Genomic DNA, 16,413 nt, shown 5'->3' with positions numbered 1-16,413 from the left:
ATTAATATAAATGAGCAGAACTCTGAAGATGGGGACAAACAGTTTCAGCCCAGTTAAGCATCTTTCCACAAGGAATAACCACGTGTTCCAGGAAGGGTCCCACAGCTGGCACAGAGGAGCCTCAGGTTTGAGGACAGGACCCTGCAAAATCCCTAACTATGTTGGGATGTTCACAAGGGCCCCAAAGAGAGACCCACCTGACCTGCCCAGGTGATACACATCATCCTTGCGTGTCACATTCACACATCGCTGGGCTCCAGGTCCATCTTTCTGCTCAGCTCCCTGGACCCTCGGGCTGTGCAAGCCAAGATCTCAGTCTGTATCCCTCTTGGGGGTTCCCAGAGAGTCTGCTGGTGATGTTTATTACCAGTCACTGCCTCACTGACGATTGTTCAGTAAACCTTTGCAGCTCAGCTTAAAAATCTCAGAAAGGCAATCTCTGAGACCTGGGTGGTTTGGGGAGGAAGGGGAGACTGGGAACCCAGACAGTGGTGCAGGTGCCTGGATCACCCTGCCTCAGGTTCAACTGAATGTGTACAGTCAAGGGAGTGAAATTGTAGGATGAGAGAATCCCTTATTCACCCCATAACCTACTGAAACAGGTAGTCCTCCCCATGGTCTTCCTCCCACTCTCCCTCACTTTCTCAAGGAAAAATCCCCAAAAGTAACCCTAGAAGATAACAGAGACCTTGGGAAAATGGAAAGCTATTTTGAGGACTTCTCACCTTCCTTGGATAGAGGAGCAAACCAAAGCCCAGAGAGGAAAGAAACTTGTTTGAATCTTGCAGCCAAAATCAGGAAAGACCCCAGAGCTCTTTCCACACCTGCTTCTGCCTGGAGGATATTTCCAAGAGTCCAGAGAGCTCCAGAAACAGAAGAAATCCTTGGCTGAAGTGGAGATGGGCAGGGGCAGCAGTTTAGAAAAAAAGGATGTATCCATTTGACAGCGTATTTCCTTAGGAGTGTTTCAGACCTGAAAAAAAATGCTGGGCTGCCCCCGGCTCATAGAGGACCAGACTGCAATGGTTTCCTTCAGGTGACGACCAAAGGCCAGGGTGGTCAGAGGTCAATACACATTGTATGTAGGGCCAAGGGAGCAATCTGAGAGATGCTTCCTTGGGGAGAACTGAAGCAAACACCAGAAGCTGTTGACCCAAAGCAAGAGGAAGAAGAGGAAGCTGGATACCAGCCAGAGAGACATGGAGGTGCCCAGACGGAGAGGGTGAAGTTGAAGCGGATGGTGAACCTGACCAGGACTGGCTTCCTGGGCCAATGAGTGCAAATCCAGCTTGGCCTGTGATGCACTCACTGTTGCCAAAATTGTGATAACTGCTTTAAGGATGCTGTTTTAAGTACAGTATGCTTCAAAATCCAAATATGTCTGGATCCTGGGTGCAGGGAGCGGGTGTGGATAAGGAGGGATGTCTCCAGTTTTTCCCTGAGTTTCAGGGAATGAGCAGCAAGAGTTTGGATGGTAAGGAATTTACTCATAAAGGTATCTGAATTTGTTTAGTCCCCGTATTTACATAGAGTTTGGATAGTGAGAGTCCAAAGAGTGAGGCAGACCTGTACGGTGATTCTTTCCAGTTTACCAGTGAAGAAAGTCAAGGTCACAGAGACAATATAATTTGTCCAGATTAACCCATTAGGGATGGAACCAGAATTGGTGCCCAGATGTTTCTGACTCCAGAGTCAAGTTTGTGGTGCTTCCTCCTAGCCTCGCAGGAATGGGATATTAGGGTTACCTGGGAGCTGAGCAGGGAATTGGGGTGGGATCTGAATGGGGGCTCCCTGGGGGCGCTCATGAGTAACTCTGGCATCTGAGAGCATACAGGGGCTGCCGAGGACTGAAAACAGACCGTTTCTAGCCTGATACTCTCTGTTATTTACTTTTTAACTGGAGTATGATTGCTTTCCAACGCTGTGTTAGTTTCTGCCGTACAACCACATGAACCAGCTGTATGTATACACATGTCCCCTCTAGGTCATCACAGAGCACCGAGCTGAGATCCTTGTAATGCACAGTAGCTCTCTTGACTTTCTCAACCACACAAAGTACATACTGAAGCATCTTTGTTTCCACAGATCCCAGGCACACCGGTGTGCATCGTCCCAGCTCTTAAAACCATCGTTTGCTTCCAACCAGGCCTAGTGAATGAAAGGAGGGGGGAACTACTTTTCTGACTGGCAGAATTCATCACAATGAATTGGCAACACCTATCAGCCTGAAACAGCAGTTTGCAACTTGCCCGGTAACAAATCTTTCTGGGGACGTTATCTCACAGGAAACGACACTGGATAAATTCTTATTTCAATAGGATGCCTCCCTCCCCTTACCTCCTCCCCACTTCACAAAGATTTAACATCTAATTCAGGTTTTGACGAGCCGCTTCATCTCTGTAGAAACACTGTTGATCTCTGTCGGACCCCAACGGCCTTGGGCAGAACAAACTGAAGAGATGGGGAAGTGTGGACCGTCAGCAGTGATAAATAAATACATTACCCACCGCTTCTGAAGGAGCACCATGACCTCCAACACAACTGGTGAGAGATGCAGCGGTTTAACAAAAGTCACCCTATCTTCCTGCAACCTCAGGGTCTTTAAGAGCCAAAGCAAGAGAAAGATGCTCACAGAAGCAACCCCACTCTATCAGGATCCAGAAACAGCTGGGCTTGCTGGCTCTTGTCAGAGCCTTGCCTTGGATTTCCAAAACAAGACAAACACCTCCCAGGAGATAAAGAACAGAAGGAAGCCTATGCCTGCAAATCTCTTCCCAACAAGGAAACAAGCTCTAAAGAACCAGGTAAACTGGCCAAGGCCAGGAGGCTAGAAAATAGTTGAGTGAGAAACCCAGTGTAAATTGTACTTAAAAGTAATTTCACAGGAGGAATGGGTTTCATGGGGCTCATTACAACTGTCGTTGTTGCTTTAAAGAAAATATCACTTTTTTCCTAGTGAACCTGATCCAAGGTACCATGTGTGGAATTTTGATCTTTGCATACACATAAATATAAAACTGATTGTGGGAAATAATGGCAGAATAGTAATTACTTAAATTAATTAAAGGATTGAGACTTTCAGAGTAGGATCATAGAACTGCTCTAATCTTAGGGTAATTGATAAATCCTTACTGGGAAAAAAAAAAAGGAAAGATATCCATTTCTAAGTAAAATATAAAGTCATGAATTGATAAAACAAACAAACTTGTTTGAATTCCACAGAAAAGCCACCTTGTGTGTGCAGTTACCTGGGAGCTGGAAGAGACGTCAGCTGTCATTTCACCTTCATCTCACAGACTGAAAACGGAGAACCAGAGAAATGGATTGAGCTGCCCGAGGTTGCAGAGCTGGGAAAAAGCAACCGTACCTTCACTCTCTGCCAAAGACATTTCCTTTGACCATTCCAAGTTGTCTTTTTTTCACAGAAGAAAATAAAACACAATGGACTTGAACCATGGAATGCTTTCGTTAACAAGAAATGCACCAGCCAGTTTGTGACAAGCACTGTTTTAACAAAGAGTCAAGTGGGTCTGAGAAAATGACCAGAAGGAAGGCCTTTGTCCATGAGCTTGACTAAGAACTCACTTAACCTAACAGATAGCACCATGCCTGGCACACAGTAAATGGGCCATAAATATGTGTGGGGCAGATGAATGACCCTTCACATCGGACAAATGAACAGTTCAGGGAATATCTCAACAATGCCCATGCTAGACAGTTCTTTGACACTGAATCTTGTTTATCCCCTACAAGTGTCTGCCATCATTTATTTCCCGACTTCTCTTCCTTTCTCTGTCTCTACTTGAATATTTCTCTAGAAGGTCAAGAACCATATCATTTACTCACCAGCCCACCGGAAGCATCAGCCATCTCTGGATACTCAATAAATGAGCAGAGGGAATGAGTGTGCCCGCTGGACTTCCTTGCTGGGATTGTCCTCTGATATTATCTGTCTCTCTGGTTGGATTTGTAAGAGCAATCCATTTATTCATAAAACACTAGCATCCAAAGAGATCTGAGTGCTGCCTTTAATTATGCAGTTTAAAAAGGTTAAGTTTATAGACAGGGATGTTTTTCAAGGTCATCTATCTTGTCTATAGCAGACTTTAGACTAGAATTTAATTCAGTGTTTGTTTCATGATAAACAATATGTATATGTGTATATATGAATATATGTGTATATGAATGAATATGAATATATTCATATGAATAGATACTTTGTGGCTCAAATGGTAAAGAAACTGTCTGCAATGCAAGACACCCGGGTTCGAAATCCCTGAGTGGGGAAGATCCCCTGGAGAAGGGAATGGCTATCCACTCCAGTATTGTTACCTGGGAAATCCCATGGACAGAGAAGCCTGGAGGGCTGTAGTCCGTGAGGTTGCAAAGAGTCTGACACAATTTAGCAACTAACACATATATGTGTCTGTGTGTGTGCGTGTATCATCTATATGTGTTTGTGTGTATATATATATAAATCTGTGTGTGCATGCTTTGTGCTTGGTCATATTGTCATAGTGAGCAAGTGTGTGTGCGTGTCTGTGTGTGGTGGGAAGTTTGACCACTGGCTTTGTCACAGACACTTTTATGACTGAAGTTTCCAGAAAGAAATCATCTCAGTTGTGGCCACCACGGAACTGATCTGCTCAGATCTCCCGTCATGGGAACCTGCCACAGGGACCATGGGTCCCCACAGGGACCAGGCTTCAGCTGCCACATCTTTGAGTCCATCTGTTTGATCATGTCAGGTCAGGATTCTGGGGCTGCTCCCAACAAATGACAGAGCACAACAGAGAGTATTGGAATCAGGTTTCCCAGATGCCTTTACTGGGCAACTGTGGCCCTGAAACTCCCCTCAGATCACAGATTGGACTGGCTGGAACTTCGTCAGCACTGTGCTGTAGCCCAAGCCTTCTCTTGCCCAGTGCTTCCCTCCCTCCATCCTTTCTTAGACCTGCAGACAAGTGCAGAGAGGATGTGGAAGTCCCTTCCCCATAACTCAAAGGGCCTGCCATGGCCTTCCTGCCTCCCAGGACCTCTCATGTCTCTGTCCACAGCCTCAGGATGCAAAGAAGGGCTCATGTTTCTGTGAGAAAGGAGTGGGGAGAGACATTGCTAAGCCCAGAGCACCTTTTACGTGCCAAACACTGATACATAGTGGAGTAAGAGGCCGCGTATCCCCCAGGGTCTTACAGGCTAGTGGAGTGTACTGGCATGCAGTTACAGAGCGACAGCAGGCCCCAAAGGGGCTAAACCCAGACAAGCCATTTGTTTAAACAGCCCGTTCATTCCTCAGGAGTCACAATGGGCCAGGTACTGAGTTAATCACTTCACCTGCATTCTCACTTTTACTAATTGCGTCCGTTGCTATCATTTCTATCTGGAAGCTGAAGATACCTTTATGGAAGTTAAATTCTTTACCTAAGGACACCCCACTAGTAACTCGGTACATCTGACCCTAATATTTATGCTTTTAACCACCAACATTAAAAGGATGCATTCCTAAAAGAAATCAGGAGCTGGTCACAAGGCAAGCTAAGTGAGGGGCAAAAGCCGGCTGGCACTGGACCTTGTGTGGCTCCCTCAGTGGGCAAGGAGTGCAGAAGGAGGGGGCAGAGCCACAGGCCTGGAGAAGAGGGGCCCGTCCTCTACAAGGCTAAGGTGATGTGGGTCCTTATCTGGACCCCAGGAGGCAAACATGAAATCAGATCCACAGACTGTCCGAGCAGCGTCAAGGGGATGGAAACACGGAGACCAGAGAGGGGAAGGCAGGCTTCCCCAAGAGCACAGTGTGGGGCAGGGACTGGGCTCAGGGCAGACGCTGAGCCACTAGCCCAGTCATTGCCTTAGCGCCCTAGGCTGAGGTTGCAAACTGGGGTAAGACTTTTTTTTTTTTAATTTTATTGGAGTTTAGTTACTTTACTATGTTGTCTTAGTTTCATTGTACTGTATGTGTGTGCGCTCAGTCACTAAGCAGTCCCATGAACTGTAGCCCACCGAGCTCCTCTGTCCATGGGATTTCTCAGGCAAGAATACTGGAGTGGATTGCCACTTCCTCCTCCAGGGGATCCTCCAGCCCAGGGATTGAACCACGTCTCCTGCATTGACAGGTGGATTCCTTACCACTGAGCTACCCGGGATATAACTAACAAAGGGTAAGTCTTTAAGGGAGGGCCTGACCACAGAAGATCTTTGGCCTGATTCTCCCCTGGGGCATATTTGTGTGGCTCAGAGGAGATTAAGTGAGACCCTGCTTGAATTACTTTTCCTTCGCTTCCTATGCTTATTCTCTCAATCGTGTCCGACTCTTTGCAACTGCATGGACTGTAGCCCGCCAGGCTCCTCTGTCCAAGGGCATTCTCCAGGCAAGAATACTGGAGTGGGTTGTCATGCCGTCTTCCAGGGGATCTTCCCAACCCAGGGATCAAACCCAGGCCCTGGTGATTCCCTGAGCCACCAGGGAATGCCAAGAATACTGGAGTGGGTAGCCTATCCCTTCTTCAGGGGATCTTTCTGACCCAGGAATCGAACCAGGGTCTCCTGCATTGCAGGTGGATTCTTTACCAGCTGAGCTACCAGAGAAGCCCTAGGGCTTGTCATAAAAGGGCTCCCAAGATTTTCAGCCACTCACAGGTCTTCCAGGGTCCTCCTGTGCTGCTTTATTGCATGATCCCACCCCAGAAGGGGAGCTCGCATCCCATTATCACCCTTAACTTTGGACAATTTTTCCAGCTGTCAGAACAGAAGCCCAAGGTTGAATCCTGCTTCTGAATCTGAGCTGAGCTACTCAGTACGGACCCCCTCATCATCCACCTGCACATACGCACACGCATACACACGTGATGTGCACACACTTGTATACATACACACATGCGCACACCTACACACACACATATAAGCTCACACTCCAGGGCTCAGGCCACCCAGCCTGGCACAGCTCAGCTCTCACAAAGATCCCGCCTCCAGACTTCGGGTTCGCCTGGCTTCCTGGATGAACTCATGAACCCCACTGGGCACAGTTGGTCTACGCCCGCCTTCAAGGGTGAAGAAGCCAGTAACAGGAACAACAGTTCTCTGTGAGCACTAGTGTTAGGCTTGGTGCTGCATTCCTTACATAAACTCTCATTTAACCTGCTGAAAACAACCTAAGGGGCTGAAATTATCATGCCACTGAAGGGAATGGCAACGCCCTCCAGTATTCTTGTCTGGGACATCTCATGGACCGAGGAGCCTGGTGGGCTGCAGTCCCACAAAGTCAGACGTGACTGAAGCAGCTGAGCATGCACGGATAAGGAAACCAAGGCTCAGAGAGGTTAAGAAACTTAGTGAGGGTCACACAGGCAGGAAGGAGCACAACTGCATTTGGCTTCTTTTTACATTTTATTTATTTATTTAATTTTTGGCTGTGCTGGTTCTTTGTTGGGTCTTCCTTGCTGTGCGTGGGCTTTCTCTAGTTTCAGTTCACAGGCTTCTCCTTGTGGTGGCTTTTCTTATTGCAGAGCACATCGCTAGGTGCCCATGCTTAGTAGTTGTGGCACACAGGCTTAGTCGCTCTGCAGCATCTTCCTGGACCAGGAATCGAATCCATATCCCCTGCATTGACAGGCGGATTCTCAACCACTGGACCACCAGGGAAGTCTTTGCCTTTGTCTTCTTAACCCCAAGACAATGTGGATGTGGCTGGAGATTTAAGAAGTCCCAAAGCTGTGACAGATCCCTGATAAAATTATAGAGATAGAAGAGTCTGGTTTCAGTGATTTGTTTCCAGGAGAATGCTTTTGTGAAAAGATCCACAGGTGAAACATATTTCCCCCAAATGCAACACTGTAAGGAATTTAGTGGATTGACAGCATGTCCTCTGTGTCGGATCCAGTGCAGGAGCCTGGACCACCTTGGGCTCTGAGGATGGCGTCCCAGCTGCATGACCCCTGGCCTGAGTCTTGGAAAATAAACATTTGATGGGAAAAATTTTAAAGGGATGGGGAACACTCCAGACAGAGGAAATGTCATGAACAAAGGCTTAGAGGGAAGACACAGATCAGTATTTTAGGGAAATAGGATAAGGGGAGTATGGCTGAAGGTGAGACCAAGCAAATAGCAAGAGTTCAAGGTGCAGGCCCTTGAGGGAATGAAAAGACATATGAATCTGATTCTGCAGGCAGCACCTGGGCCCCATGGCAAGAGTCAGCATGAGCGTAATCTGTTCAGATTGTCACTTTCAATAGCCCGTTCTGGCAGAGATTCTGATTACAACAGGGACAGTGGTGATCCAGTCTATTGCAGCGATCATGATGGAAGAAAATGAAGCCTGGGGAAGGGCAGCAGGATCAGTAACAGAGAACGGAGCCTGGGGTTTGAGAGTCCATGACCTTGTAAAAATAAGTCTGCAACAATTCAGGAAATAAATGCAAGTTGACTATACATATGGAGAAGGAAATGGCGTATACATACAGTACATGCAAACCTTTCTGAAATAATCCTGGGACAGGCATAGTGGTGGGCATTTATTTTCATTTATTTTTATTGGGGTATAATTTCTGTACAATGTTGTGTTGGTTTCTGCCGTAGGACTAAGTGAATCGGCTATACTTAAACGTATATCCCTTCCCTCTTGGACTTCCTTCCCGTCCCACCCATCCAGGTCAGCACAGAGCTCCCAGCTGAGCTCCCTGCACTGCACACAGGTTCCCACTAGCTATCTGTTTAACACTCGGCAGTGGACATCCATGGCCTCCCCAGTAGCCCAGTGGTGAAGAATCTGCCTGCAATGCAGGAAATGTAAGAGAGGCGGGTTTGATCCCTGAGTCGTGAAGATGCCCTAGAGAAGGAAATGGCAACCCACTCCAGTATTCTTGCCAGGAAAGTCCCATGGACAGAGGAGCCTGGTGGGCTAGAGTCCACGGGGTCGCAAAGAGTCAGACACGCCTGAGCACACACACAGGGAGGGACGGCACATACATCAATCCCAAACCTCCCAATTCATCCCACTCCCTGTCCCCCTTCCCCCAAGTCTGTGCATTCGTTCTCTAGTTCTCTATGTGAGTGCTTATGACTACATAAGGATTAAAGTCCACACAGAGACCCAGTGATGACTACTGCGGCAACAGTCATTTTGCGGATGGGAAAACAGAGGCTTGGATGCACTGATTTTCCCAGGGTCTTCTTTTAACTACTGAGTTACAGAGCAGACTTTCAAGGCAGGGAATTCTGACTGCAGAACCCAGATACCTTTTTCTCCACATTTTTTCAGGGCCAGAAATTGGAGGCAAAGTTAGATGGAGGGCGGACATTCAGAATACCTTCGCATTCAGAAAGAGTGGCCTGAGAGGGGGTCCCCTTCCATCAGTCTACACTAGGGTTTCTAAGTTTCAGTGCAATTGACCTTGTGGCGGGGAGTGGGGTGAAGATGATTCTCTGCTGGGGGGTGGGGTGGGGGTGGTCTGTGCATTCCTGACCTCCACCCACTAGGTGCCGGTAGTTGAAATAACCAAAACTATCTCCAAACTTCCCAAATGTCCCTTCAGGGTGGGGAGCGAGACAAAATCACCCCCAGTTGAAAAATCCCTGGTCTAACCTTACCCAAGGAGGTCCAGGCAAGAGAAAGCTGCATTTGAAATCCATTAAAATTAGAGGCTGACAAGGAGTTCCCAGAGGCAAACGATAATTTGTTCTCTCACCGAGAGCCCTCTGCTCTGCATATTATTACTGGAATATTCCTGGGTGGTGAGATCCACGCTATTGCAGCTCCCTCAGCCCTCTACCCCAGTCATCAGAGAGGACCAGACTTTGAAGAGGGGGTGAAAAAAAAGTCTTCTCTAGGATCCAGAACATACTTCTATGAATTAAAGGGTCAGGGATTAAGTGGGCAATTCTGAGCTAGCCACCTGAGAGCCCAAATTAGCTTTGCTTCTCTGCGTATTAACTCCCCTCTGGTGTCCTGTTTAATGATTTAATGATGGTTAACTCTGCTGTTCTTCAAAGCTGAGAAATTTGTACACCCCCTAAGGCAGCTTCTACCTCCCTGGAGCTGGAAGTCCATTGCAGCACCATTCCGGGACCCTCTCCTGCAGGTCTTGCCTGTGGGGCGACCACAGGCAGAGTTTGGGCAAGCCCAGGGCTGTGGGTTAAGTTCAAGGAAGCAGGTCTATGATTCAGAAGAAGAGTTTAGCAGATGAGATGGAGGAGAGAGTGCGTGATGCCTGATGAGATTCTACTGCTCCATTTCTTCGCTCTAAGAAGGACTTTCTTTTTATATTTGATCATTTCTGTAAGAAGAATTCGTTTTATATTTAACATTTACATTTAAAGCAGCAGTATGTCTTTGGCCTCAGAAGACCCACTGTTAAATTGATAGTGGTCAGGAAGATACCTTGGAGAAGGAAATGTCAACCCACTCTAGTATTCTTGCCTCAGAAATCACATGGACAGAGGAGCCCGGCAGGTCTATAAGGCTGCAAAAGAACTGGACACAACTAAGTGACTAAACAACAACAACTACAAGTAACAGCACCTTAGAATGGAAGAAACCTGGCGCAGACCAAGTACATGGGAACATATAAACATGCTTTTAACATAGATAAAGATAAGTGAGTTTTACATGTAAATGCATTTAAACATATAATATACCTGGGAGGTAGGTCAGTTTATCTCCATTTTACAGGTGAGAAAGTTGAAGCTCAAGGCATGTAAGTTCTACTCCCAAGGTCACAAAGTAGACAGAAAAAGGGATTTTGTAGTCCCAGATGGTTTTGGTCACTGTATCCCATTATTTGGGCTCCATCTTTACTCCCCATCCTTCCCAACCTCAGCGTTTTCCAGGCCCTAGCTACCTCATAGTGTTCTTCTGCCTGCCCAAATTGGACTTTTTGTTTTCATATATGCCAAGCATCCTTCATCCTTAGCATCTCCTTCTCTGAGTGTGTCTTTACAATGTAGGTTAGGGCTTCCATAGTGGTTCAGTGGTAAAGAATCCACCTGCCAATGCAGGGGACATGGGCTCGATCCCTGATCCAGGAAGTTCCCACGTGGCGTAGAACCGCTAAGCCTGTGCGCCGCAACTGTTGAGCCCGTGATCTAGAGCCCACGTGCAGCACCTGTGGAAGCCCGCACCCCAGAGCCCATGCCCCGCAACAAGAGAAACCACCACAGTGAGAACCCTGCACGCCACATTAGAGAGTAGCCTCCCCTCGATGCAGCTAGAGAAGAGCCTGAGCAGCAGTGAAGACCCAGCACAGCCAAAAAAATAAAAAGTGGTGCTCTCTTAAAAGAAAAATAAATGTAGGTTAAGTAGCCCTGACCCAGTTACATAAAAGGCAAAATGAAATATCCCATGAAGGTCCCTGGGATAGTACATGTCATCTTATAAAAAGAGCAATAACTTTATATAGCCCTTCAGGCTTCCCTGATAGCTCAGTTGGTAAAGAATCTGCCTGCAATACAGAAGACCCCAGTTCAATTCCTGGATTGGGGAAATCTGCTTGAGTAGGGATAGCCTATCCACCCCAGTATTGTTGGGCTTCCCTTGTGGCTCAGCCGGTAAAGAATCTGCCTGTAATGTGAGAGACCTGGATTTGATCTCTGGGTTGGGAAGATCCCCTGGAGAAGGGAAAGGCTACCCACTCCAGCATTCTAGCCTAGAGAATTCCATGAACTGTATAGTCCATGGGGTTGCAAAGAGTCGGACATGAGTAAGCAACTTTCACTTTCACTTTTCACTTTATATAGCCCTTAAAAATGTGCCAGTCCCTACATTAAGTGTTCTGAGTATATTAACTGATTCTATCCCCAAAACAAAGTTGTGAGACTTCCCTGGTTATCTAGTGGTTTGGACTTGCACTTCCACTGCAAGGATCATGGTTTCTATCCCTGGTCAGGGAACTAAGATCCTACATGCTGCAGCATTCCCTGCCCTACTCTGCAAAAAAGACAAAAATAACCAAACTTGTGATGTGGGTATATCGCTATGTTTATTTGACAGATGAGGAGACCGGAGCACAAAGAGATGAAATGACTTGTCCAAGATCACAAGGCTTACAGGTGACAGCTGGCATTTGAGACCAGACCCCCTGGTTCAGCATCCACAGCCTTCAGTTTAGTTCAATGCAGTCCCTCAGTCACGTCCGACTCTGTGATTCCAGGGACTGCAGCACACCAGGCTTCCCTGTCCTTCACCATCTCCCGGAGTTTGTTCAGATTCACATTCATTGAGTTGGTGATGCCATTCAAGCATCTCATCCTCTGCCACACCCTCATAGCTCTGCAACTCAGTAAGTATCGTCCCCTTCTATCACCCTCCCTTCCCAACCTCCTACAGAATCTCTCATCCTCAACAGTAATTTGACAACTACTGCATAATGCCTTACATTACAGTTTCATGTAATCGTCTCACCTACCCAACCCCTCCAAAGTATTTATAATCTGACAGCAGCATAATAACTTTTTGGAAACCGTTCCTGAGTTGGGCAGTGAGACGTTAGATGTAAAAGTAGTAACGTGAGACTTCAAGTGGCCTCAGCAAGCCTTGGACACCCTACCATTCTGCTGTGGTCCCAGGGAGTTGTCACATTTGCAAAGGTTTTTATAAAAATTTTTCTTTATAGCTGCACTGGGTCTTGGTTGCGGAGTAGACTGTCTCTATTTGTGGTGAGCGGCCTTCTCATTGCAGTGGCTTCTCCTGTTGCAACGCCTGGACTCCAGGCGCTCAGGTTCAGGAGTTGTAGTACATGGACTTAGTTTCCCCACCACATGTGGGGTCTTCCTGGACCAGGGATTGAACCCACGTGCCCTGCTTTCGCAGGAGGATTCTTAACCACTGGACCACCAGGGAAGTCCCCTGGGAGGTTTTCCCTCTGCTTCCAGGCAAGACATCTTCCTGCCTAAATTATGAGAGTTTTATAGCCAGAAGCAGGGCTTGACTATCCGAGAGGAACCCTGAAAAAGAAGCAGCTTCGGCATGAGGCCATCGAAGTATAATGTATATAGAGTAGAGTAAGGAAAGCAAGACCAGCGTGAGTAGAATAGAATACACGTTTCCCTCACAATCTGAAAGTAAAGCATTCCTTTGAGACTTCTCATAAGTTGAAATAATTACTTCTGGATACATCTTGCTAAAAGACACATGAAACACACCGAGATAAAGCACAGATGCTCACAGACACAGTTCAAAGCCATAGCAGCTTGATACAGAGATGTGGAGTGAGGTACCCAGGAAAGGATTTAGGGGTGCCTCTCTTGTTATTTGGGGTACATGCTACCTCTGAGTGCTATTTTGACTTTTTGTCTTTTTTCATAAAAATGAAAAATCTCTTTGAATTTCTTTCCGTTAGTGAAGACAGGTACAGATGTAGGTCTTTCGTGAAAGCAGAGCAGCAAAAAGCAAACTTTCAAAAAGTGATAGAGACCTGTATGACACTACTTAAGGCATTGAAATATAAGGAGGAATTAAAAGACACTGGCTGGGACTTCCCTGGTCGTCCAGTGGTAAAGAAGCCACCTGCCAATGCAGGGGACAGGGGTTTGACCCCTGGTCTGGGAAGATCCCACATGCCGTGGGGTAACCAAGCCTGTACACCACAGCTTCGAGTCCGCGCGCTGCAACAGCTGAAGCTCTCGGGCCCTAGAGTCTGTGGTCCGCAGTAAGAGAAGCCCCCACAAGGAGAAGGCTGCGGACCACAACTAGAGGAAGCCTGATCAGCAGCAAAGACCAAGCACAGCCAAAGATAAATAAATTTTTTAAAAGATACTAGCCAGTCCATTCCAGTTGGAAAAGATAACAGAAGATGTATCTTTACTTAAAGGGCAGCCCATGGGCATTAGTTTTCAAAGGCTTGCCCCAGAGAGTGAACCATAGACATCATCCCTGTATGCAGGTCAGATCTGGATGCTTCTACATTATAGAGTGTAACCAAACAGAGGTTCCAGCTTCTAATGCTCTGTGAGCAGCACTCATTGGCTAGCTGAGGGAAGTGTATATAGCATGCGGGTGTATAATAACTAACATTTACTGCCTTTTTTACCATGTGCCAGGAACTGCTCTAAGCACTTGGTACGCATTAACTGGTTTAACTGCCGCTTCAGCTCCGTGATATAGGGAGCGTGACCAAAGCTGCCCTCGGACCTGAGCAAAAGAAGATTATCTCCTGACCCTGCCATTTAGACACTGCATTCCACACACACACAAAAATAGGCTTGTTCAAATCTCATGGTGGGGCTCCTTGGAGAAATAGCTGATTCATGGACAGTGACAGAAAATATACAAGATGAGCCGGTGGCATCTTATGTAAAGCGGGAAGGAAAGGAATTGCTCAAAAAGCTTAAACACACATACACATACACACAATGATGGGAGTATGTCGAAGGGTTATAGAAGTCAACTGAAAGGGATTTCAGGGACCACAACTAGAACAATTTGAGGGAAAAAAAAATATTGTTGGACTATAGCCAAAATATAAGATAAATATCCATGAGTCTATGCTGATATAAATGCATGATTTAAGACAACAATAAATGGAAGAGAACAGATGAATCTCCCATGCAGAAGACTTTCAGATAATTTATGTAAAGACCTCATCCTCAAGGAGGTGAAGCCATCTCCCCCACACCTGAAGTCTGGGCAGCTTATAGTGATTTCTTTCCAAAGAGTACAGAATTGAAAGGGGGAGGGGGATAAGTAACTTGATATGGAGGAAACTGACAAATACTACTGAGTCAGTGACCAAGGTCACATCAGCGGTGATAAGTCCTGTAGATGCTATGTACCTTTGGTATCATTGGGTGAGAACGGTACACCACCTCCAGAGTCTTCTTCCTAAAATCAGTAAACCCAGTATAAACATAAGAAAAACACTAGACAGACCCCAATTTTGTCTCAAAATACAAATCTCAGGTTTCTCTAGGCCATCAAGAACAAGGAAAACCTGAGACGCTCACATGCCAAAGGAGCCTCAGGAGACATGACTCCTAAATATAAAATGATAGTCTGGAGGGGACCCTGGAGCAGAAATAGGATATTAGGGGGAAATTGAGGAAGCCTGAATAGAGTATAGATTTTCGTGAGTAATAATGCACCAATATTGGGCTGTTTACTGTAACAAAGATGCCATATGAATGTAAGATTTTAAAAAGAGGGCAAACTTAATATCTGTGAATTTCCTGTATTATCTTCACAATATTTCTGTTCATCTACAACTATTTTGAAATTAAAAGTTTATTTAAATAAAAATTTCACATACCTCACAGTGCTCTGTCACGTGGGACGCAGTGCACTCCAGTGTCACTCTCATCATTTACACGATTAAGATCCCAGAGAAATGCTTGTCACCATCCTCGCCGGTGGATTGACCTTGACACCAAAGGACACTGTATTTGAATGTCAGGAGATCTGAGGGTTACACTGTTGCCATCTTCAGAGATGGATGCTGCTCTGGAGTTGGGAAGAATTTGAGAGGAGGGAAAAGATAAATGAATTAGCTTGTCAGATCTTTCCTACCCACTTGAATGCTATACCCAAATATTATTTCCTGGTGGTGACAAGTACCCATTTTCTTGCTTTTCATGTTCCAATTTAGAGTTTTCAGGCTATTCACAAATCAGCACAGTATTCACAACCATCGCACACAGCAGCCATGGAATGTTTTGCAATGTTAAGCAATTTGCATTACTCTGAAATTTGAACACACGTTAAGTCTAGACATTGCATGCATGAAGCCTGATACCACTTCGTTACACAAATAACTAGATGAATATTGAATCCCAGAGTGGTGATTGTTTTTTCAAATTTCTCCATGAAACTTTAATCAAATTTTTCATAAATAAAAATGTAACTTTATTGAAATGTTATTAGATTATTGACATTAATTCAATTTAATATGTGTTTGCTTTTGTTTTTATAAATAAACTTTTAATTTTACTTTTAATAAGTACTTTTCAATATCCTAGAATACTGTTTTGAAAATATTTAAAATTATTTTTATATTTTGCATTTACGTCTTTAAAATTTGTATTGACATTTACAACACTGACTTTGGCTTGCATTTTTGATGGATATAAAATATTACTATATGAAAATATATACACTGTAAATAAATTATATTTTATGTTACAGTTGTGTAGGTCATTATTTCCAAAAGGACAAAACTAATGTGAAAATCTGATTATGATAGCATCATTAGTGATTTTGCTGAGAAAATTGAAAGGATAAATAAATTGTACAGAATAAATATAAAATAGCTCATGAATCACATTGTCCTTTTATGCTACTCACCAACATCCCTATTCCACTAACAGCACATTCAAACCCATGCAATAATAGTTATATAGCCATCTTTTCTATTTTGATGTCTTTTAATTGTTTAAGTAGGACAACTTTACACATTTTCATTTTGAAGGTATATGTATCAAAGTTGAAGGATAGAA

This window comes from Cervus canadensis, chromosome 10 (genome assembly GCF_019320065.1).
Source record: "Cervus canadensis isolate Bull #8, Minnesota chromosome 10, ASM1932006v1, whole genome shotgun sequence".
In the NCBI taxonomy this organism is placed as follows: domain Eukaryota; kingdom Metazoa; phylum Chordata; class Mammalia; order Artiodactyla; family Cervidae; genus Cervus; species Cervus canadensis.
Note: the sequence above shows the minus strand (reverse complement) of the source record.